Source organism: Pleurodeles waltl, chromosome 5 (assembly GCF_031143425.1).
Source record: "Pleurodeles waltl isolate 20211129_DDA chromosome 5, aPleWal1.hap1.20221129, whole genome shotgun sequence".
NCBI lineage: Eukaryota > Metazoa > Chordata > Amphibia > Caudata > Salamandridae > Pleurodeles > Pleurodeles waltl.
The window spans coordinates 1622575092-1622601291 of record NC_090444.1 but is presented as its reverse complement, the minus strand read 5'-3'; positions in this window follow the sequence as shown (position 1 = coordinate 1622601291).

Sequence of the window (26200 nt, the reverse complement as noted above, 5' to 3'; positions counted from 1 at the left end):
AGTGTCTGATGAGGTAGGGCAGAGGCCCTGTTTTATACCCAAATGTGCCTTTGAAGTGGGGGAGACTTCAAAGAGTGGCTAAGAAGTGCACCAGGTCCCCTTTCAGTTCAATCCTGTCTGCCAGGGTCCCAGTAGGGGGTGTGGCAGTCCTTTGTGTGAGAGCAGGCCCTCCACCCTCCCAGCCCAGGAAGACCCATTCAAAATGCAGATGTATGCAAGTGAGGCTGAGTACCCTGTGTTTGGGGTGTGTCTGAGTGAATGCACAAGGAGCTGTCAACCAAGCCCAGCCAGACGTGGATTGTAAGGCACAGAAGGATTTAAGTGCAAAGAAATGCTCACTTTCTAAAAGTGGCATTTCTAGAATAGTAATATTAAATCCGACTTCACCAGTCAGCAGGATTTTGTATTACCATTCTGGCCATACTAAATATGACCTTCCTGCTCCTTTCAGATCAGCAGCTGCCACTTCAACAGTGTATGAGGGCAGCCCCAATGTTAGCCTATGAAGGGAGCAGGCCTCACAGTAGTGTAAAAACGAATTTAGGAGTTTTACACTACTAGGACATATAACTACACAGGTACATGTCCTGCCTTTTACCTACACAGCACCCTGATCTAGGGGTTACCTAGAGCACACATTAAGGGTGACTTATATGTAGAAAAAGGGGAGTTCTAGGCTTGGCAAGTGCTTTTAAATGCCGAGTCGAGGTGGCAGTGAAACTGCACACACAGGCCTTGCAATGGCAGGCCTGAGACAAGGAAAAGGGGCTACTTAAGTGGGTGGCACAACCAGTGCTGCTGGCCCACTAGTAGCATTTAATTTACCAGCCCTATGCACATAAAGTGCACCTTACTTGGGACTTATAAGTAAATTAATAGTCCAATCAGGTATGATTCAAGTTTACCATGTTTTAAGGGAGAGAGCATATGCACTTTAGCACTGGTTAGCAGTGGTAAAGTGCGCAGAGTCTAAAAACCAGCAAAAACAGTGTCCACAAAGTGGAGGGAGGCAGGCAAAAAGTTAGGGGTGACTACCCTAAGGCTGTCATATCTAACATGTGTCCTCCCCAGCTGAAAGTGGGGAGAGCTACCCGACCTCCTGGGAGCTCTCATCGCTAAGGCGGAAGTACCTGGAGAGACCATCAGCATTGGCATGGTCAACCCCTGGGCGATGTTCACCCGTAAAGACCATCCCCTGTAGGGAAATGGACCACCTCAAGAGTTTTGGATTCTCACCCCTCATCTGCATGAGCCATCTGAGGGGTCTGTGGTCTGTCTGAACCCGGAAGTGAGTCCCAAACAGGTAGGGTCTTAGCTTCTTCAGTGCCCAGACCACAGCAAAAGCTTCTCTCTCAATAGCACTCCACCTCTGTTCCCGTGGTAATAGCCTTCTGCTAATAAAGACTACCGGTTGGTCTAGGCCCTCCTCATTTAGCTGTGCTAGAACTGCCCCTATGCCATGCTCTGAAGCGTCTGTCTGCACAATAAATTCCTGGGAGTAGTCAGGGGCCTTGAGCACGGGGGCCATGCACATGGCTTCCTTTAGGGCGTCAAAGGCTTTCTGACAAGCCTCTGTCCAATTCACCAACCTAGGTTGTTTCTTGGAAGTGAGTTCTGTCAAGGGCGACACAATGGTACCATAGCCCTTGACAAATCTGCGGTAGTATCCTGTGAGGCCTAAAAAGGCTCTCACCTCAGTCTGCGTTCGAGGTGGTTGCCAGGCCTTGATAGTTTCAATCTTGGCCTGGAGTGGCTGCACCTTGCCACCACCCACTAGGTGTCCCAAGTACATCACGGAACCCTGCCCAATCTGGCACTTACTAGCCTTGATGGTCAGGCCTGCCTGTTGCAGGGCCTGAAGCACCTCCTTGAGGTGAAGCAGGTGTTCCTCCCAGCTGGAACTGTAGACAGCTATGTCATCCAGGTAGGCTGCACAGAAGGCATCCTTGCCAGCTAGGACCCCGTTAACCAACCGTTGGAAGGTAGCGGGGGCATTTTTCAATCCAAACGGCATCACCCGGAATTGGTAATGGCCATCAGGGGTTGAAAATGCGGATCTTTCCTTAGCCCCCTCAGTCAGGGCGATCTGCCAGTACCCTGAAGTAAGATCAAACGTACTCAGGAACTTGGCAGCGCCCAGCCTGACAACGAGCTCATCCGCTCGGGGGATGGGGTGAGCATCAGTCCGTGTGACTGAGTTGAGACCCCGGTAGTCCACACAGAACCGGAGTTCTGGCTTCGCACCTGGGGCAGTAGCCTTAGGGACCAACACCACTGGGCTGGCCCAGGGACTACTGGATTTCTCGATGACCCCTAGAGTCAACATCTTGGAGACCTCCTCCTTGATGCTGGCCTTCACCTTATCCGACAACCTGTAAATTTTGTTCTTCACAGGGAGACTGTCACCGGTGTGAATATCATGAACACAGAGGTTGGTCAGTCCAGGAGTAAGGGAGAACAGGGGGGAGAACTGCTCCAATAGCTCATAGCAGTCTCCTTTCTGGTTTAGAGTCAGGGAGTCAGAAAGAATGACCCCGCTTACTGACCCATCACCTTCTTGGGCAGAGAGGAGGTCGGGGAGAGGTTCACTCTCCTCTTCCATACCTTCATCTGTGACCAGAAGCATGTTGATCTCCGACCTCTCAAAATGAGCCTTTAGTCGGTTCACATGGAGCACCCTTAGGGGATTCCTAGGGGTTTGGAGGTCCACTAGGTAAGTGGCCTCCCCTTTCCGCTCCTTTATTTCAAATGGGCCAGACCAGCGGTCCTGGAGAGCTCTGGGCTCTACTGGCTCCATTACCCACACTTTGTCTCCAGGTTGAAACTCTACCAGGGTGGCCTTCTGGTCATACCAGTGTTTCATTACCTCTTGACTGGCCTCAAGGTTACTTTGGGCCTCTTTCCAGAAGCGGGTCATCTGGTTGCGGAGGGCCAACATGTAGCTGACCACGTCCTGAGGGGGTGTCTTTGGAGATTTCTCCAATCCCTCCTTGACAATGCTTAAGGGTCCCCTGACAGGGTACCCATAGAGAAGCTCAAAGGGACTGAACCCTACCCCCCTCTGGGGGACCTCTCTGTAAGCAAAGAGAAGGCATGGTAAGAGGACGTCCCACTTACACCTCATGGCCTCAGGGAGGCCACCAATCATGCCTTTCAGGGTCTTGTTGAATCTCTCCACAAGACCATTAGACTGGGGGTGATATGGTGTGGTGAACTTGTAGGTTACACCACACTCATCCCACAGAGACTTCATGTATGCAGACATGAAGTTAGTGCCTCTGTCAGACACTATCTCCTTGGGGAATCCCACACAGGTAAATATCCCCATCAGAGTTCTGGTCACCACTGGTGCAGTACGGTCCTCAGAGGGATTGCCTCTGGGTAACGGGTGGCATGGTCCACCAAAACCAGGATGAACCTGTTGCCTAAGGCAGTTTTGGGATCCAAGGGACCAACAATGTCGATGCCCACCCTCTCAAAGGGGGTGCCAACGACAGGAAGTGGAATCAGGGGGGTTTTAACCCTTTTTCCTGCTTTACCACTGGCCTGGCAGGTAGGGCAAGATCTGCAGAAGTTATCTGAGTGTGTCCTCATTTTGGGCCAATAAAAGTGGGTGACAAGCCTGTTAAAGGTCTTGCCTTGCCCCAAATGTCCTGCCAGGGGAATGTCGTGAGCCAGACCCAGTAGGAAGGTTTGGTAACATTGGGGGACCACCAGCGTCCGTGCTGCCCCAAAGGCCGGAACCTTAGGCTCACTGTAGAGGAGATCATTCTCCCAATATAGGTGGTGATCGCCAGAGGCGTCACCCGCTGCCTGGTTTGAGGCTTGTTTCCTCAGACCTTCCAGAGTGGGACATTCTTTCTGCGCCTTGCAGAATTCCTCCCTGGTGGGTCCACCCTCAACTTGCCAGCCAGCAAGCTCCGGTAAGTCACCTAGGGTGGCAATGTCTTCCCCAGTTGGCTCGGGAGCCTCCTCCTCAGGAGCCCCGTCAGCCACTGCAGGATCTTCTGGGGCCGGTTTCCCACGCCCCTTGTCCTTCCTCTTGGCAGCTCTCTGGGCCATCGTTCCAGGCTCCAGACGCCCTTGACTTCCCTCTCGGTCAGCCATGGACCGTGTGGTCATGCAGACCCACTCAGGTAACCCTAACATCTCCAGGTGAGACTTGAGCTCCAGTTCTTTCCAAGCAGTATGCTCAAGATCATTGCCTAATAGACAATCTACAGGCATGGCAGGACTCACAGCTACTTTCAGAGTACCAGAGACACCCCCCCCCACTCAAAGGGAACCAGAGCCACCGGTAGGTGACTCTCGGGATTGTCAGCGACTATGACCTGGTGGAATGTACTAGGTACTATCTGCTCTGCTGACACCAGCTGACTCTTGATAGTAGTCATACTGGCTCCTGTGTCACGCAGAGCCTCCACCTTCTGCCCATCAATGGTGACCCACTGCCGGTACTTGGAAGTATTTTTGGGCATGTGGACCTTGGGCACCATTTCTCCTTCTCCCAGGGACACTAGGGAAATCTCTACCTGTTCCCCAAAGCTATCTGGGTCCATCTCCCCCCGAGCACTACACTAGTCAACCCAGGTGCCTGTCCGGTAGTGGACGGTGCCCTCTTGGGGCACTGGGGATCGCCTTTATAGTGACCATACTGGTAACACTCCATGCATTTGGGGTTAGATTTCCCTGACCTGTCATATGTCCCTGGCTTTTTCCAAAATTTGGAAAAGGAAGGGTTGCCACCCCCTCCTTGGGAATTCTTTTGGGGGCCTTTGGAGAGTTCCTTATCTGCAAGTTTATCTCCCCCCTCTTTCTTCTGTTGGGAACCCTGACCACCTTTGTGGGCGTCCCCCCCAGGTACCTTCTTGGACACTCTGGTGCTAACCCAGAGGTCCGCCTCCTCAGCAAGCTTCCTGGGATCAGTCAGCTTGCTATCCACTAAGTGCTGGCGCAACTCTGTATAAGTAGTATTAAGCATATGCTCTCTTAGAATCAAGTCATATAAACCTTTATAATCAGCTACTTTGTTTCCCCGCACCCATCCATTCAGTGCCTTACTGGAGAAGTCAAAGAAATCTACCCGTGTTTGTGTGGTTTGTTTGGTGCTGTCCCAGAACCTCTGACGGTATCCCTCAGGGGTCAGCCCAAACTTGGCAAGTAAAGTGGCTTTCTGAAGTGGGTATGTGTTTTGATCAGGTTGATCCAATGTGAGGAGTGTATCCCTCCCCAATGGCGGTACATAACCCCACATAGCTACCCCCCATTGCCCTTCAGGAACCTCATGAGCCCTTAGTGCAACTTCATAAGCAGCTAACCATTTATCTATGTCATCTCCCACCACAAAACTGGGCACCACATTTTTGGGTATACGAACCTTCTTTTCTCCAGCAGGTCCTGTCAGTATGCTGCCACCATTATTGCTGGATTCAGACTGTCTTGCCTTGATCTCCAGCTCCTTGAGACTCAGTTCATGAGCCAACAATAGTTTCTTTTCAGCCAAAGCTCTCTCAGCCTCCACCTGTTTGGTTTCTCTTTCGGCTTCAATTTGTTTGGCTGCACTTTCAGCCTCAGCTTGCTTGGCTTCTCTTTCTGCCCTTCTCTCCTCCTGTTGAGCCTCAATTTTCAGTTTTGCCATTTGCAATTGGAACTCCCTTTCTTCTCTCCTTCCCTCTGCGGTCAGGCTTTGCACAGAGACACTGCTCCCTGGTCTGGAAGGGGGCACAATTGCAGTGGTAACACCATCCACAGATAGTGAAAATCCCTCTGAGGGGCCATTTTCTGGCTCCTCTTCCTCATCATCCTCTAAATGGGCTTCTGCCCAGGCCCTCAGCGCCACTTGAAAGTCCTCCTTTCTGGAGGCCCCTTGGGTGGGTACCCTCAATGCCCTGCAGAATCCTCTTAGTTGTTTGACCGTATATGTATCCAACTGGACTAGGTCAAAGTCCCCTGTCTGAGACCCAGTCAGAGACACGTTGAGTGAGGATTTAGTTTTTGAAAATTGTCAGGAGAAAAAACAGATTTGCAAAAAGAGATAAAAACCAAGTTGACCTTCAACTGTGGGTAGGTAGTGAAATACTTAGCTACTGTATGTCACTGCACAAATACAAGTCCTATCCTCACCGCTGATCACCAATGTTAGAAATGGGTTTTTTGGTTGGCAGTCAGGTTACCCCCTGTCCAAGCAAAAGCCCTCACTCTAGTCAGGGTAAGTCACACACAATCCAAGATTATCCTGTGCCCACCCTCTGGTAGCTTGGCACGAGCAGTCAGGCTTAACTTAGAAGGCAATGTGTAAAGTATTTGTGCAATAAATCATACAATACCACCATATAGCACCACAAAAATACACCACACAGTATTTAGAAAAATATATAATATTTATCTGGATAATTGTAGGTCAAAAAGAATAACGTTTGCAATGGGAAATTGTAGGGATATCACTGAAAGGTGATATACAGTGTCTTAAGTCTTTAGAATATAAACAAAGTCTCTTTCAAGCACAAGTACCTGGTTTAGAGTGGAAAAATTTCCTCAGAGGGCCACAAAAGAAGAGGTGCGTGGAAAAAGGGTGTGTGCGTCGATTTCTCCCCAGCACACACGGACTTGCGTCGTTATTTTCCACGCGGGGAAGTCGGGCGTCGTTTTCCGGCACGCGGACAGTCTCTTTTCGTGGATCGCGGGGATTACCAGATGTCCCGGGTCTGTGCATGGATTTTCCTGCTTGTTTTCCGGCTGCGCGTCGTTCTGCGGGGCTGCGCGTCCAAATTACGATCTCACGGCAGGCGTTGCGTCGATTTCTCCTCTAGAGGTCGGGCGGCGTTGTCCTTGCGAAGCCGTGCGTCGGATTTTCGGTCGTCCCAAGAGTGTTGCGTCGATCAGCGTCGGTGTGCGGCGTTTTTTTCTCGCCGCGGAACAAGCTGTGCATCGAAATTTTCGGCGCACGGAGCGTCCAAGTGAAAGAGAGAAGTCTTTTTGGTCCTGAGACTTCAGGGAACAGGAGGCAAGCTCTATCCAAGCCCTTGGAGAGCACTTTCACAGCCAGACAAGAGTTCAGCAAGGCAGCAGGCCAACAGCAAGGCAGCAGTCCTTTGTAGAAAGCAGACAGGTGAGTCCTTTGAGCAGCCAGGCAGTTCTTCTTGGCAGGATGTAGTTTCTGGTTCAGGTTTCTTCTCCAGCAAGTGTCTGATGAGGTAGGGCAGAGGCCCTGTTTTATACCCAAATGTGCCTTTGAAGTGGGGGAGACTTCAAAGAGTGGCTAAGAAGTGCACCAGGTCCCCTTTCAGTTCAATCCTGTCTGCCAGGGTCCCAGTAGGGGGTGTGGCAGTCCTTTGTGTGAGAGCAGGCCCTCCACCCTCCCAGCCCAGGAAGACCCATTCAAAATGCAGATGTATGCAAGTGAGGCTGAGTACCCTGTGTTTGGGGTGTGTCTGAGTGAATGCACAAGGAGCTGTCAACCAAGCCCAGCCAGACGTGGATTGTAAGGCACAGAAGGATTTAAGTGCAAAGAAATGCTCACTTTCTAAAAGTGGCATTTCTAGAATAGTAATATTAAATCCGACTTCACCAGTCAGCAGGATTTTGTATTACCATTCTGGCCATACTAAATATGACCTTCCTGCTCCTTTCAGATCAGCAGCTGCCACTTCAACAGTGTATGAGGGCAGTCCCAATGTTAGCCTATGAAGGGAGCAGGCCTCACAGTAGTGTAAAAACGAATTTAGGAGTTTTACACTACCAGGACATATAACTACACAGGTACATGTCCTGCCTTTTACCTACACAGCACCCTGATCTAGGGGTTACCTAGGGCACACATTAAGGGTGACTTATATGTAGAAAAAAGGGGGGGTTCTAAGCTTGGCAAGTACTTTTAAATGCCAAGTCAAGGTGGCAGTGAAACTGCACACACAGACCTTGCAATGGCAGGCCTGAGACAAGGAAAAGGGGCTACTGAAGTGGGTGGCACAACCAGTGCTGCTGGCCCACTAGTAGCATTTAATTTACCAGCCCTATGCACATAAAGTGCACCTTACTAGGGACTTATAAGTAAATTAATAGTCCAATCAGGTATGATTCAAGGTTACCATGTTTTAAGGGAGAGAGCATATGCACTTTAGCACTGGTTAGCAGTGGTAAAGTGCGCAGAGTCTAAAAACCAGAAAAAACAGTGTCCACAAAGTGGAGGGAGGCAGGCAAAAAGTTAGGGGTGACTACCCTAAGGCTGTCAGGTCTAACAGGGTAAAAAAAGGTGGCTATATCCATTCAAGCCACAACACCGATGACTCCCACATTGTTTCTAGTTTTCAGATATATCTGGAGTCTCTATGTTTCCTTTGGTGCTGCTCAACCCTAGACCCAAATACTGCAGCTACCTACATCCCCTTATAGATCAGTTTGAAAGAAAAAATCTTTATAATTGAATGTTGCATTTTAAGGTCTCTCCTGTTGCAGATGATAAGCTCACCCATGCAAGCTGAGTACTGTTTTTATTTAAATATGTGTGGTATTGCATAAAACTAGAACATTTGTATTATCTATTACATTTCTCTCACTGCATTGTGGCTTTCCTTTGTAAGTCAACAAGAAAGAGCTCATTTTGAAAAACACCCTTGAATCACACGGAATCAGAGTTGTATGAATAACCCCAATTTCAAAACTTGGATTCTTGGGCACATTACAAAAATGCATAGCTTTCCTCATTTATCAGTCAAAAGATTTGACCTTTTGAATGAATTCTTGGAAAGTACATAATGAAAAATCATTATAAACTGCATTTTGGTTGGTGGCTTTTGGAATTGTGTGGTTTTAGACATATGTTCCTGTGACCAGAAGAGTCTGACAGATGAAACAGTGTACAATTTATAAAGACATACATGAGGTAGTGTCACCTATTTCTACGGTTCCAACTTATTTTCATTAGTTTTACATTTCAAAAACTAAGGACCAGATGTATCAAGGTTTTTTGCATTAAAAAAACGGTGCGAATGCAAAAAGCCAGTTCAGAATGTACGAAAGACATTCTAAACGCAATTTTAAGGAATCGCTAAAATAGCGATTCCTTAAAATTGCGACTCTGTTTAGAGAGTCGCAAATTGCGACTCTCTAAATAAGAAATCGCATATAAGGATTCCTTATTTGCGATTTCTTAGCACATGTATGAAGCAATTCCTAAATGCGTTTTGGGCATTTATGAATCGCTATTTACCACCAGGTTGAACCTGGTGGTAACCATGAGCAAAATTTAAAAATGCATTTAAAATGCATTTTTAAAATGTACATGTAAAGCACACATGCCCTTTTGGCATGTGTGCACCTTACATGTCCCCACATTTTTTTAGCAGAGGGGGCCTTAGGCCCCCAGCACCCTGGGGTTTTGCATTTCCAAAATTGCGATTTCTGGTTAAGAAAAAATGCAAATAAATCGCAAATATGGGCCAACAGGCCCATAGGTGCGAATGGGGCCGGTATCGCAATTTGCGATTCGGTAGTAGCATTTGCGATTTTTAAGAAATCGCTATTACCAATTCGCAAATGTGATACATGGCATTTTGCGAGTCGGAAATAGCGATTTCTTAAAAATCGCTATTTCCGAATCGCAAAAGGCCTTCATGATACATCTGGCCCTATCTTCTGTTGGACTACAATGAGTGATTTACACCAAAAAGAAGCTGATGAATTCGAATTGTCGCCACTTATCAATAATGTATAGCATTCTGGCTTCAAACATTCTTCCACAAATTGCAAATAGGTAACAACTGCAAAACCTGAAAATGTTGATCGTCACTTAGGAAAATCCACAAATTGTGGTAACAAAAACACTGCTTGTCCCTGAAAGCTAATAAGAGAGTGATCTTTGAACAGCAAACTTTTTGTCAATGCCATTCTTGGAAAAAAAGGGGAGGGCTCAAACCGTACATACCACTAGATTCCCCAACATATGAAAAAAATGGATGCAAATTTGGCATCACTATCATTGGTGAAAAATGTTATGAAGGATCAAATGTGAAGTATTCTGAATGCCAAAGAAATACGATTCAGCACTGGTGGTTGTGGTTAGGAGGCGGTGTTGGGGGGGAGAGGTGTAGGGTGGGGGAATGTCAGCACTTAACCAGTTCTGTCCCTGGGATGTAATGGTTACGTCCCGCGGCACAATGCTCCTGTGCTGAGGACGTAACCATTATAAACTGGCACCGGAGCTCGGAGCTCTCCCTCTGTGGGCAGGGCTTGAAGGGGAATCGCATCTCCTTCCACCTTGACCACTCTGACCCTCCCAGTGACGTCTGATGATGAGGCCTCCTCCCATCGCGCTGGAAGTTGAGCTTCCAGCGCGATCGGAAGAGAAATGCTTTGCATTTCTCTTCCGATCATGTGATGGGGGCCTGAGAGGCTTCAAAGGGAAGGAAAGGAATTTCCTTCCCTTTGAAGTTTCTCAGAGCATTTCAGCAGCCGGATCGTGAAGCGATCCGGCTGCTGAAATGCCCACTAGACACCGGGGATCATTTTCAAAAAGGAAATTGTCATAATTGTTATTAGGCCGATCTGCCCCCAGGAGGGGCAGAAACCTCTAGGCTCCAGGGATAATTTTTTTTTCTTCATTTTTTTAGAGCTGGGGAGCGACCCCTTAGGCAAGGGTCGCTCCCCTAGGGGGCAAATTATATTTAGGCCATTTCAGCCTATTTTTGTTAGGCCAATCTGCCCCCAAGTGGAGCAGAAACCACTAGACTCCAGGGAGTTTTTTTTTTAAGGCCAATTTCACACAAGGGGAGTGTCCCCTTAGGAAAGGGTTGCTCCCCAGGGTGCAAATTTATTTTAGGCCATTTCTGCCACCCTTGGGGGCAGATCAGCCTATTTTAATTAGGCCGATCTGCCCGCAAGGGGGGCAGAAACCACTAGGCACCAGGGATTTCTTTTTGTTTTACAGATAGGGAGCGACCCCTTAGGCAAGGGTCGCTCCCCTGGGGGCCAAATTGTATTTAGGCCCTTTCTGCCCAACTTGGGGGCAGATTGGCCTATTTTTATTAGGCTGATCTGCCCCCAAGGGGAGCAGAAACACAATGCATGAGGGATTTATTTAGGCAAGGGCCGCTCCCCTAGGGGGCAAATTATATTTAGGCCATTTCTGCCCCCCTTGGGGGCTGATCAGCCTATTTTTGTTAGGCCAATCTGCCCCCAAGTGGGGCAGAAACCACTAGACACCAGGGAGTTTTTTTTTTAAGGTCAATTTCACACAGGGGTCGCTCCCCGGGGAGAAAATTTATTTTAGGCCATTTCTGCCACCCTTGCGGGCAGATCAGCCTATTTTAATAAGGCCGATCTGCCCGCAAGGGGGGCAGAAACCACTAGGCACCAGGGATTTTTGTTTTGTTTTACAGATAGGGAGCGACCACCTTAAGAAAGGGTCGCTCCCCTGAGGGGGCAAATTTAGGGGAGTTTTTTTTTTAAGGTCAATTTCACTCAAGGGGAGTGACCCCTTAGGAAAGGGTCGTTCCACGGGGAGCAAATTTATTTTAGGCCATTTCTGCCACCCTTGGGGGCAGATCGGCTATTTTTATTAGGCCAATATGCCCGGGGGGGGCAGAAACCACTCAGGCACCTGGGATTGGTGTGTGTGTATGTGCATGTTTTGTTTGGGGGCAGTCCCTTGGGCAAGGGTTGCTCCCCATGGGGGCACATTACTGTTGGCCATATCTGCCCCCCTTTTTGGAAGGCCCATCTGCCCCCAGGGGGGCAAAAAGCCCACCAGAGGCCAGGGAAGTTTTATTTTCAAACTAAGAGGGTGGCTATACCCCCACCCCAAATGAATGGGTCCAAAGTTGTTCTGCCCACCAGTGGGCAGATGGGTAAATTACCCCTGATCCACACCCGGGGGGGGGGGGGCAGAAAGTCTTCTAGATGCCAAGGAATTAAAAACAAATCCAAAAAATAGTGGGGTGGTGGCTACCAACCAGTATGGGCCTGGTAATGCCCCCACCCCACCTGAAGGGGGTAGCAGTCTTTCAGCTCTCCACTGCACACTAAAACATCTTATCCCACGTCAAGCGAGAGGACATTTGATTATTTGGGGTTTTGCTTTCACATTTGGGCTATGAGAGCTTGGCTAACTCACAAAATCATCCCACTTGGAATGGTGAGGGCTGCACTTTATGGACTTTGGGATGTTGCCATGTAGAAAAATCCACAAGACCTAGACACATCTGAAAACAAAATATCTGGGTGATTCCAGGGTGGTGTGCTTTGCATGCACCCTGCACCATTTTCTTATCCACAATGTCCTGCAAACCTCCAACTTTGCAGAAAATCACACATTTTTCCCACATTTTTGTGATGGAACCTTCCGGAATCCACAAAATTCCTACCACCCAGCATTGTCTCATCTATAGCGATAACAATTCTGCTGCACTTGTCAGCTTAAAAATGTTTTTTTTTCAAACTGAACTTTTGCACCCACTTTGGTCTCCCCTCAATTTCGACGTGTTTCCCTGTCACAGGTAGTTGGCCCACCTACACAAGTGAGGTATCATTTTTACCGAGAGACTGACGGGAACATTGGGCAGTAGGAAATTTGTCCCAGTGCGGTGATCCCACACAGAAATTTGGGAAAAATTAGATTTTTTTAGCTAAATTTGAGGTTTGCTGAGGATTCTGGGTAAGAAAACATTGGGGGATCTGCGCACGTCACACCTCCATAGACTCCTTCGGGTGTCTAGTTTTCAGAAATGTCTGGGTTTGGTAGGTTTCCCTAGATGGCTGGTGAGCCCAGCACAAAAAACGCAATTGCCCATCCCCAAAAAACAGGTAGTTTTGTATTTGATCATTTTGATGAGTCCAGATAGTGTTTTGGGGCTTTTCTTTTTGTGGGCAGGAGACCTACCCACACAAGTGAGGTACCATTTTTATCTGGAGACTTGGGGGAACGCTGGGTGGAAGGACATTTGTGGCTCCTCTCAGATTCCAGAACTTTCTGTCACCAAAATGTGAGGAAAAAGTGTTTTTTTGGCCAACTTTTGAGGTTTGCAAAGGATTCTGGGAAACAGAATCTGGTTAGAGCCCCACAAGTCACCCAATCTTGAATTTCCCTAGGTGTCTAGTTTTCCAAAATGTGCAGGCTTGGTAGGTTTCCCTAGGTGCCAGCTGAGCTAGAGGCCAAAATCCACAGCTAGGCATTTTGCAAAAAACAGGCATGTTTTTTTTGGGAAAATGTGATGTGTCCACATTGTGTTTTGGGGCATTTCCTGTCGCGGGCGCTAGGCCTACCCACACAATTGAGGTACCATTTTAATCGGGGGACTGGGGGAAACACTGGGTGGAGGGAAATATGTGGCTCCTCTCAGATTCTAGAACTTTCTATCACCGAAATATGATGAAAAAGTGTTTTTTTCCCAAATTTTGAGGTTTGCAAAGGATTCTGGGTAACAGAACCTGGTCAGAGCCCCACAAGTCACCCCATCTTGGATTCCCCTAGGTGTCTAGTTATCACAAATGTGCAGGTTTGGTAGGTTTCCCTAGGTGCCGGCTGAGCTAGGGGCCAAAATCCACAGGTAGGCATTTTGCAAAAAACAGGTCTGTTTTCTTTGAGAAAATGTGATGTGTCCACGTTGTGTTTTGGGACATTTCCTGTCACGGGCGCTTGGCCTACACACACAAGTGAGGTACCATTTTTATCTGGAAACTTGGGGGTACGCTGGGTGGAAGGAAATTTGTAGCTCCTCTCAGATTCCAGAACTTACTGTCACCGAAATATGATGAAAAAGTGTTTTATTGCACAAATTTTGAGGTTTGCAAAGGATTCTGGGTAACAGAACCTGGTGAGAGCCCCACAAGTCACCCCATCTTGGATTCCCCTAGGTGTCTAGTTATCAAAAATGCGCAGGTTTGGTAGGGTTCCCTAGGTGCCGGCTGAGCTAGGGGCCAAAATCCGCAGCTAGGCATTTTGCAAAAACAGGTCTGTTTTCTTTGGTAAAATGTGATATGTCCACGTCGTGTTTTGGGGCATTTCCTGTTGGGGGCGCTAGGCCTACCCACACAAATGAGGTACCATTTTTATCTGGAGACTTGGGGGAATGCTGGGTGGAAGGAAATTTGTAGCTCCTCTCAGATTCCAGAACATTCTGTCACTGAAATGTGAGGAAAAAATGTTTTTTTGCCCAAATTGTTAGGTTTGCCAAGGATTCCGGGTAACAGAACCTGGTCAGAGCTGCACAAGTCACCCCATCTTGGATTCCCCTAGGTGTCTAGTTATCAAAAATGCGCAGGTTTGGTAGGGTTCCCTTAGGTGTCGGCTGAGCTAGAGTCCAAAATCTACAGCTAGGCACTTTGCAAAAAACATGTCAGATTTCAATGTAAAAATATGATGTGTCTATGTTGAGTTTCCTATCACGAGCACTAGGTCTACCCACGCAAGTGAGGTACCATTTTTATCGGGAGACTTGGGGGAACACATAATAGCAAAACAAGCGTTATTGCCCCTTGTCTTTCTCTAAATTTTTTCCTTCCAAATGTAAGACAGTGTGTAAAAAAGACAATTATTTGAGAATTGCCCTGTCATTCACATGCTAGTATGGGCACCCTGGAATTCAGAGATGTGCAAATAACCACTGCTTCTCAACACCTTATCTTGTGCCCATTGTGGAAATACAAAGGTTGTCTTGATGCCTATTTTTCATTCTTTATATTTCAGCAACTGAGTTGATGTATACCCGGTGCAGAAAGAAAACCCATTGCAAGGTGCAGCTCTTTTATTGGCTCTGTGTACCTAGGGTTCTTGATGAACCTATAAGCCCTATATATCCCTTCAACTAGAAGAGTCCAGAAGACGTAACGGTACATTGCTTTAAAAAATCTGACATCGCAGGAAAAAGTTACAGAGTAAAACGTGGAGAAAAATGGCTGTTTTTTTCACCTCAATTTCAATATTTTTTTTATTCCAGCTGTTATTTTCTGTAGGAAACCCTAGTAGGAGCTACACAAATTGCCCCTTGCTAAATTCAGAATGCTGTCTACTTTTCAGAAATGTTTAGCTTTCTGGCATCCAGCATTGGTTTCATACCCATTTCTGTCACTAACTGGAAGGAGACTGAAAGCACAGAAAATAGTAAAAATGGGGTATGCCCCAGTAAAATGCCAACATTGGGTTGACAAATGTGGTTTTCTGATTCAAGTCTGCCTGTTCCTGAAAGCTGGGAAGATGGTGATTTTAGCAGCACAAACCCTTTGTTGATGCCATTTTCAGGGGAAAAATACAAGCCTTCTTCTGCACCCCTTTTTTCCCATTGTTTTGAACAAAAACTAAAATTTTGCTGTATTTTGGCTAATTTCTTGGTCTCCTTCAGGGGAACCCACAAACTCTGGGTACCCCTAGAATCCCTAGGTGTTGGAAAAAAAGGGATGCAAATTTGGTGTGGATAGCTTATGTGGACAAACAGTTATGAGGGCCTAAGTGCGAACTGCCCCAAATAGCCAAAAAATTCTCTGCACAGAAGGGGAAAAGGCCTGGCAGCGAAGGGGTTAAAGGCTTACAACTACTTCATTCCATTTAGATAACGGAGGTATTCATTTTGTACACTGGTCTTTCAAAGGTTGCAATAGCAAGAAGCCACGATTTACTCCAGAAAGTGAGAAAGGAGCTGGAATCTAAATACAATATGACACACTAATCATACTTGATCAGCTCAAATTGCAGCCCAGTGATTATTTAGAGGAGCTCAATATCCAGGATAATTTAAAATACAATGTTATGGAATTAAAGTCCAAAAATCCATAATCCCCCTGTCCCCCCTAAAAAATTCCTCTGATATGTTCATGAGAGAAAAGTGTCTCAGTGCATGAAAAGTGTCTTCTGTGACATTATATTGGAAAGTGGCCACCAAAGTGCCCATATTTCTTCGTACAAACCTGCCACTCATGCAAACACAAATGTTGATGTGTGCAATACCTGAAGCACTGTGCAAACATTTCTAGTGCTCATCGAAGCACTAGTGGCATAGGACGGGAACCATTGGCAAATGCAAGCAGTGAAAATGCTCCCACTCCCCTAAGATTGGCATAGAAATGCAACCTTTGTAGGGGTTCAGAGGACTCCTCATAACTGTAACTGCTGAACTATTCATATCTATGCCCTATCTGAGTATTGAACCTCTGGGAGTGCACATTTATTTAGGGTAAAGACACGGGATGCTGACCAGCATCACAATATCTTAAAGCTGAAGTCCCAAAATCCTTTGCAGCAGGTACAAACTCAGCATTAGAATTGCATTTGTAGGTGCCAACAACAAAGTGAATAGGATGAAATCGCAGTAACAATCTTATTGCAAGTTATTTCTCAATTTTTTCAACTGTAATTTGAGTCCTGTAGCTAACATATAGCAATATCTTGTGTCTCCGGGTATTAACATCATATTTTCCACAAAGACGTCTTCATGAAAATCAATCATTTTGTTATTGAATGAAAACCTACTGCTTGAGCGCAACGGTCCAGGAAGAAGTTACTCCCCAATAAGGGTTTAACAAACACAGTTGCGCTGGTGAGACACCATCACCAATCTCACCTTCTGAGGTCGACTAAATCTTTGGACTTTCAGAATCATTTGGTAACAAATCAATTACATTGTACCATAAACAATTCTAGACACCATTAACAATTTAACACAAAATCAAACTCCAAACTGAGTAAAGTTTCAAAGCTTTATTACAATCTCAGAATGAATGTCACATATTTGGCATACAAAACTAAGACATAAACATACATAAAAACCATAGGCTGAGTAAAAAGTCTGAAAGATTCAACCCACTAAACATCAACACTGTTAGACATTCCAAAAAAATAATATAGATTAGTAACAATATAATATGCATGTATTCAATGCATATGATGGTACAATGCATCAATAAATCATCCAAATACAATTCGACATTCAATTTCAGGTTTAAGATTTCAAAGATAGGCCATTCCTAACACTAACCAGAATTAGTACTAGTATGTGCGGGAACAGTCTAACACATGCTGTTTAAGCAGAAATAAAAAAAAGACTAAAATAATTTAGAAAACATCTAACCAGGCAACTCACTATAAAAATATGCTGGTGTAAGTCACTACTTAAAGAAAACAAGAAACCACATTTAGTTATACCTCTCCTCATGGGACAGCAGACAGGAACAGTTCATCAGGCAGGATGATCACTTTCTTCTAGCGTCAGTTGACAGCAGCATCAGGACAGTGCAGAATACAAGCAGCACATAGGACAGAATCAGTAGTTTAGAATTAGTTGGCCTTATTAGCACTGAATCACATAACAGAATAGGGAAGTTAAGACTATGATGAAGAAGCTCATCTGGGTACTCAAAGGATAGGAGTGTGAGAGCAGACTTAATACAGAAGTGGATAGCTGTGAGGCAGATGGAGAACTAACTCTAAGACCTTCTCTGGACAGACTGACTTCAGTTCCAAAGTTCTTCACTAATTAAAATAACCAAAATCCCTTTGATTGGTCCTTCAGGTAGGCACATTTCAAGCATCAGTTTCTGCATCCAATCACTGGAGATGGCACCACCAAATTCTGATACTTTTATGAGTCTTCCCAGCAAAAGTGAGCTGTTAGTTGGTGACTTCACATATGACAAAAAAAATATTACATTCTCTAGTCATTTGTTACTCGAGATCCTTTCTCACTGCACACAGTAAACTAAACTAATACTATTCACATGAGTACTACAGATTTGTGTCCTGTTGGACAGCAAGAATAAATAAGGGCTGATTACGACCTTGGCAGAGGGGATTACTCCATCCCAAATGTGATGGATATCCCATCTGCAGTGTTACAAGTTCCATAGGATATAATGAATTGTAATATGTTGGGTGGGATATCGGTCATATTTGGGTCGGAGTAATCCCCTTCGCCAAGGTCGTAAGGAGGCCCATAGTGTTAAATTATTATATCTAAAACATGACTCTTGCCTATAGTACAATAGGACATTCAACATTCATATTAGCAGCCTAGGGAAATAATTCAGGTTAGAGGGGACAGAATAAACAAGTGATTTTAAATTGCTGCATTAAAATGAATCTCTTCACAGGCCTAGTCAAATCAGGGAAGCCTTAATACACATTAATACATTTAATACATTAATAAACCTATTGTTCACCTTACAATTCTTATATGATAAGCAAATTATTTAATTGAGAACATTATTCATAACATGTTAGAACTCATTTTAAACATGCATTCATTTTTTGCACACATATTGCTGCATTAATGAAATCAGTTTATTCAAACATGAGTCATATCATTTTCACACATCAATTATTAATCTACATTTTATTCTAACATTTTTAACGTTATCTCAATTTAATACTTTCATTTAACTTATGGTATTTTCTCTGTTAGTCCTTTACATGTAAGTAAATTCATCACCATACGCTAACTTCTACGCCACTATTTCATTAATAAAATCCAATCTCTCTCACTACGACAACCTTTTCAGTTGCAGAGGCATTGACATGGGAAACTGTGGACTTGTAGACTAGGTACCAGTTCTCAAATGTTGCACTAAAAGAATGGAACTATTTATCCTACAATAACAGTGATTTTTCTCACATCATAAAGTATTGTTATGTGAAGTCGCTACTGAGACTACAAAATGTTTTACCTATATATTCGTGTACAATAATCAAGTTAATTTTAAATGATACTGCTTAGATCTGTCTATATATTGAAGTGTGTATTCTTATAGTTGTACTTTTTCCACGTTCCGAGCACATTTGGGGCCATATTTATACTTTTTGACGCAAAACTGCGCTAACGCAGTTTTGCGCCAAAAAAATTAGCGCCGGCTAACGCCATTCTGAAGCACCATGCGGGCGCCGTATTTATTCAATGACGTTAGCCGGCGTTAGCCGCCGGCGCTGTCTGGTGTGCGTTAAAAAAAAAACACCGGCATAGGGGGAAAATGGCGTATGGGCGTCCGCAAATGGTGCAAGTCAGGCTGAGGCAAAAAAATCGCCTCAACCCGATTTGCGCCATTTTTTTACGACGCACAACCCCCATTGAAATGACTCCTGTCTTAGCAAAGACAGGAGTCATGCCCCCGTGCCCAATGGCCATGCCCAGGGGACTTATGTCCCCTGGGCATGGTCATTAGGCATAGTGGCATGTAGGGGGGCACAAATCAGGCCCCCCTATGCCACAATTTATTTAAAAAAAAAATACTTACCTGAACTTACCTTAATGTCCCTGGGGTGGGTCCCTCCATCCTTGGGTGTCCTCCTGGGGTGGGCAAGGGTGGCAGGGGGTGTCCCTGGGGGCAGGGGAGGGCACCTCTGGGCTCATTCTGAGCCCACAGGTCACTTAACGCCTGCCCTGACCCAGGCGCTAAAATCCGGCGCTAATGCGGGTTTTTTAGACCCGCCCACTCCCGGGCATCATTTTTGCCCGGGAGTATAAATACGATGCATATGCATCGGAGTCATTTTTTAAGACGGGAACGCCTACCTTGCATATCATTAACGCAAGGAAGGTGTTCACGCAAAAAAATGACGCTAACTCCATGAACTTTGGCGCTAGACGCGTCTAACGGCAAAGTATAAATATGGAGTTAGTTTTGCGTCGAATTTGCGTAGAAAAAAACGACGCAAATTCGGCGCAAACGGAGTATAAATATGCCCCTTTATGCATATACTGTTCTAGGGAAACTGTTCCTTTGTAAATGCTCTGTCACTCATCTGGTCTCGGCAACACTATATAAAACAGTTAATAGATAACAAAAAAATAAAGAAAACATGGTGTGTTTTGGAATTGCACTAATAGCAGACTCCTGTTAATTAAAACTCAAAAGCCTAAGGCTACACAAGCAAAAAAACGTTCATCCATTAAGGACGTGCATACACATAGGGTGATATTCACAAAGGCAGATTTAATCATGTAGATTTAGTACAAATAAATGTACTCCTACATTTTTGAGTAACTTTACTTCTTATGGCTACTTATCTTTTACGAGTGTAAAGTTACTCAGAAACATAGATTTACATGTCCGACTACCATTAATTATTGGGGTGAAGCCTAATTTTGGAGCTTAAAGTTACGACTTCTAACTTTTCACAAGTAGGTAGAGGTATCCACCATGGGGGAGTGATTTCCTTATGGGAAAGTAAAGGAAAAAGTTTAAAAGTTTATTAAACTTTAAAATATAAGTAAAAATTGTTTCAATTTGAATATGAATGTACATTTAGTTAAATATTTATTTTACATTTAGGCCAACACGAAGAAAATACAAATTAACTTAATTTTAAATCATATATTGCATTATTTTGAATGTAGTAAAATAAATCCAACGTTATTTTTCTGAAGATTGTAATAAATAGAATTCCATCTAACATTTAAAATGTGTATTTATTTGTTGTGTGATAAAAATACTAAAAGTTATGAATAAGAAATAATTTGATTTATTTTTTTAAGTTGCATTAATAACACTGATATCTTTGTTTATTAATATATAATATGTACAATTACATTTCATTTATTTGGATTTAAAAAAAGATAAAATTAGTTAATTGGATTTAATATTAGTTTCTACCAGCACTTATTTTAAGTCCTTGCCTCCATCATTTTCTGTGGGAGGTATAATAAGCATAGAAGTGCAGTTTGTGAATAGCAATGGGCTTTTTTGTGTGGGTTATTGTGTGTCCTTCTCCTTAACCCTCTGCATACTTATCTTTATTCCTCCTTTAATCCCTCACATTTGGTAGTAAGTAGGCCCCATTAGGCAGCAGCTCCTCTGGCTCTCCCACTTTAACTTTTGAAACAAATACCTACATCTACAGAGATCTGCACAGGCAGGTTGAGAGTCTGCAAATAAAAGATTGGATAGGCAGAGGCAATGACATAGATCTCCACAAGTAGGTTAGTGAATAGAATCTTGTAGTACGTTAGTAATACGATTGTAGTACTCCTAAAAGTACTGCAAAATGCAGTTCTTGAGAAGGTCCGACAGAGTGAAAACTATGTAGGGCCCATCTAAACTCGAAACATATTTTTCTTCTATTCCGTCAGTGCAGCTCAATAACACACATTCGTTGTGATGACTTTTTATGGTCCTTGCCACCACAGGCTTGTAGAAGTGCTGTCACTATATTAAACAAAACACAAAGGAGTACACAAATGAGTAGCAGTAATATCTATCTATCTATCTAACTATCTATCTATCTATCTATCTATCTATCTATCTATCTATCTATCTATCTATCTATCTATCTATATTACATACTGACGCTTGCCAGTAGGTATTTATAGTTAGGACCTATTTTCCATAGGAAAAGTGTTTTTTGTTTTGCCAATAACTTTGAGGCCATTTGATGAATCTTAACAAAGTTATCAAAACTAGTACGACAGTCAGTTCAGCGGCTGTGTTGAAAGTTTCAGGCTGATTGGTCAAGCGGGGCTGAGAAAAAGGGGGTCTCAAATGCATTTTCCCAATGCATTTTCCCATAGTGTCTTTAGAGACGACTACAGCCCGAACCGCCGAACAGAATTACAACAAATTTGACAGGAATGTAGATCTTGGTGCCGGGGATCCTGCTTTTTGTTATTTGGTGTAAATCCATTTGGTACTTTTGGTTTATGAAGGAAACAGAAATATAGATATCTGGGAGAGCCCCATGCACAGATCTCATTGTGAGATCTAATTGGCTGTCAGCACTTCAACCAGAAAGTGCTGGCAGCCATCTTGGGACCAATATACATGATAGCATCCTATTGAAATGAATTGTAATGAAGGGCAGGTTTTGAGGGTCACAAAAAGGAGACCATATAAAGGGTGATAACAGATTTTAGTTAAAATATAAATCTTTTATTGATGGTGCCATACTAAGTTTAGGATTTGTGGTATTTTTTAAGGTTATTTTACGCATTGAAAAAGCCTTCTCCTGAGACTTCAGGAATCATGTTTGATAGAAAACGGTTTTCTCATGATTTTCCCATGGAGGTTATGGAAGGTGCTCCAGAGGCCAAAATGAGAGCATATTTCTGTAAAGTCACACTATCTTTCTCAGCAATATCAGAATGAAGTCAGAAATACTTAGTATAAAAATTGAATTTCCAACAGGAGCAGTGTGTCAGTGTATTCCCCTATGTTCTACTGCAGCCTCCCAGAGTGTTCTAAAGAACAACTGGAGTGCTAACAGTCGAACTTATGACAAAAGTGCGGCACACCTGAAGCCAGCTGATTGAATCAAACTGGTAAAACTTAAAACATTTCAGCCCATATGTATACTTTTTGACGCAAAACTGCGCTAACGCAGTTTTGCGCCCAAAAAATTAGCGCCGGCTAATGCCATTCTGAAGCGCCATGCGGGCGCCGTATTTTTTGAATGGCGTTAGCCGGCGTTAGCCGACCGGCGCTGCCTGGTGTGCGTGAAAAAAACCCACGTACACCAGGCAGCGCCGGCGTAGGGAAAAATGGCGTTTGGGCATCTAAAAATGGGGCAAGTCAGGCTGAGGCAAAAAAATTGTCTTAACCCGATTTGCGCCATTTTTTTACGATGCCCATCCCCCATTGAAATGACTCCTGTCTTAGCAAAGACAGGAGTCATGCCCCCTTGCCCAATGGCCATGCCCAGGGGACTTCTGTCCCCTGGGCATGGTCATTGGGCATAGTGGCATGTAGGGGGGCACAAATCAGGCCCCCCTATGCCACAATTTTTTTTAAAAAAAAATTCTTACCTGGACTTACCTTAATGTCCCTGGGGTGGGTCCCTCCATCCTTGGGTGTCCTCCTGGGGTGGGCAAGGGTGGCAGGGGGTGTCCCTGGGGGCTTGGGAGGGCACCTCTGGGCTCATTCTGAGCCCACAGGTCCCTTAACGCCTGCCCTGACCCAGGCGCTAAAATCTGGCGCAATTGCGGGTTTTTTAGACCCGCCCACTCCCGGGCGTCATTTTTGCCCGGGAGTATAAATCCGACGCAATAGCATCGGAGTAATTTTTTAAGACGGGAACGCCTACCTTGCATATCATTAACGCAAGGAAGGTGTTCACGCAAAAAAATGACGCTAATTCCAGGAACTTTGGTGCTAGACGCATCTAACGCCAAAGTATAAATATGGAGTTAGTTTTGCGTCGAATTTGCGTCGGAAAAAACGACGCAAATTCGGCGCAAACGGAGTATAAATATGCCCCTTCATTTTGAAAGGTACAACATGAAGGGGTTAATTTTGTCAAAGAAATTATGGCTAGTGCTGTATAAAGAAAAATTAAGACCTTTAAGCTAATTAAAATATTCTGACATGCAGATCGAAACATGCACTATCAACACCAGCAGCAGACTGTCAGTTAATGCCCTAGTGATCAAAAGCTTCTCTACAGAGTTGGAATGTTATGCCAAATATGTGGCACATCTGAAGGGCATCTAGATTGAATCAAAGTGGAAACGGGAAAGCATTTTCTACTGAGGATACTGTAGTAAATGAGGAAATTAAGGAGCTTCATAACAAATAAGTCTCACAAGATGGCCACAGAGAAAATATAGCCCAAATGTAGCACAAATATCACCTAATTGCAGCCCAAGTAAATGATTTAGATTTTAACGGACGTGTTACTCTATCACAGGGTAGACAGATATCCCATCCGCCAAAATCTAAGTGCCATTATGTTCTATGGAATTTAGATTTTGGCGGACGGGATATCCGTCACCGTTGTGATGGAGTAAACTCTCCACCAATATCTAAATCAGGCTCTTAATTTTTTTGTTTTTTTAACAGTTTTATACAGCACAAACTTCACCCGAAGGTTTTGGAGTGCTTTATATGAGCATAAGTTACGTTACATAAGGACACATTAATGTTGGTATTTGGCATGGGGAGATTAAGTGATCTCCCCAAAATCACAGGATGTCGAGCTGACCATAAAACTTGACCTGGTTCCCTAGTTGCAAAATCTGCAGCTCTGGCCATAAAACCACATCCTCTCCCATAAATGTAACATATAATCAAGTGATCAACTAGATAGAAGAACATAAAGATAGCAAATAATTTACAAGTGCTTTGTTGTTAATGAAATCCTAATTTTAGTGTTTTAGATCACTAACCATAATTCCAATGAGAATAAGACCCTCTCATTTTTATCATTTCTAAATGAAATGTTTTAGGTGTTACAGTTTTGATTACATCAAAATGACATCAGGGGTGCCACACTTTTGTAACAAATATAGAATGTTAGCAATCTAGTTGTTTTATAGAATACTGTGGAGAGGAAGAGGTCAGGGGCACGGACTCGGATAAGTGATGGCAGGGAGGTAGGTGCAGAGGCAATAAGTTGACCACACTGGTAAGGCTGGAGGGGCAGTGGCAGCACAGTGGACCATGAAGGGCAGAGGAAAAGGGGGCAGAGGCAACAAAACAAAAATGCAGGATAAGCAAGAGAGGGTGCGGCAATATGACACACCATTTAGGGCAGAAGGAAGAGGCAGTAGCAGTTGCAGTAAAACCATATATGCCAATAGACCTAATTGTAAAAACAACAAGTGATGGACAGAATGCAGAGCAAATCAAACATTCACCCCCAGTCACAGATCTGGGTTTAATCCGTCAGTTTTTTTGCTTGCCTTGCCATTCCAGTTTGGACCCAGCCATATGCAAATCAGTTTTGACCCTGTTCCCCATGGGAACAGTCCAGCCCGAACTGCCAGGCCAGGTCCTCCCTGGACCAGAAACAAGCATTCTGGGACCGGTTTTAGGGTATCACCCTTCATCAGCCAGGCTAGCTTGAATCTGGTGGCATAGCATGCACGGGACCCACGTCTGGGCATACCCTTCCAACTTGGGGCGACAAATGCAAAAACAACAAATGATGGACGGAATGCAGAGCAAATCAAACATTCACCCCAGTCACAGATCTGGGTTTAACCCAATTTGGGACATGAGACCACAATGTTTTTTAAGCCCAAAAGAACTCCATATCAACTGCCTCCTTGCCTAAAATATCCTCTGTTTCAATGTAAATTACTAAGTAAAATAAGTTCTCCAGGTTCTTTTCAGAATCCCCCCCTTTCCAAGTTCAAAATGTACGCAAGTACGGGACATTCGATCATGGAGGGCAGGGGGAATGAAGTAGGGACATTGAGTCAGATAGCAGAGGGCAGGAGGGAAATGGGCAGAGGACCAAACTGTACTTACCGAGCAACCATCTGGGGTTGTTGCACCACACCACACAGAGTAAGCGGGACAGCAGTGCACCACAACGTGGAAATCATTAGGAAGGGGACTGGGCCATTCACATGAACAGCAGAGAGCAGAGGGGAAAGAGGCAAGGGCAACAAGCTGACCATACTGGACAGACAGGAGGGAAAGTTGCAGCCCATCGGACCATGTAGGATGGGAGGGGGCTAATGCATGGACTCAGGCAACAGGCTGTAAGGAGGAGGTTGATGTGGCAGCAGTCTGGTCAGGGCAGGCTGGAAGGGCAATGGTATAACAAGGGCCACACAGGGTTTTAATGAGAGGGAAGGGGCCTGGATTGGACTATGGATGGCAAGAAAGAAGGGGCATGAGCAGCATGCTTGGGTGGGGTAAGCACAATGCCCGGCCAGGCCCTGCGTGCACCCCACCTACTGCGTGTAACACTTCCCCACTGTGCATTGCAATGGGAATCTTACTTAATGTTTAAAAAGTATCAGAAATTCACTGAAAAAAACAAAGGTTAGAGGGACCTTACAGATAAGAAATAGAAAAAAAGAACCCTTACAAATTCACTAAAAAACCAAAGGTTACAGGGACATTATAGTTAGGTTCACACAAAAAAAAGAAATTCAGCTGTTATACTTAGAGCTATTTCACGTAACTATAACTTGTGCCTTAAGGTAACAGCAACTTGCACCCTCGCCATGCACTGCTAATTACCCCAGATCTTACATCACTTATGACATCTTCTAGGACATCACTGATAATTTCAGTGTAACATTTGCAGTAAAAATATTGATGAGAAAATGTGCCTGACGAGGGTACACATTATAGTTACTTTAGAGCACGTTTTATAGTTACTTGAAATAATTATAACTATAAATGCTGAATTTCTACGGTTTTGTGAGTGTAAAAGCTGAATCTGAACCTAACTATAACATCCTTGTAACCTTTGTTTTTTTAGTGTCAGCTCCCACCAAGCAAAAGCAAACAGATATGCCCTGGGGCCGGCCCTTGGGAGTGGCAGTGCCAGGGGCCA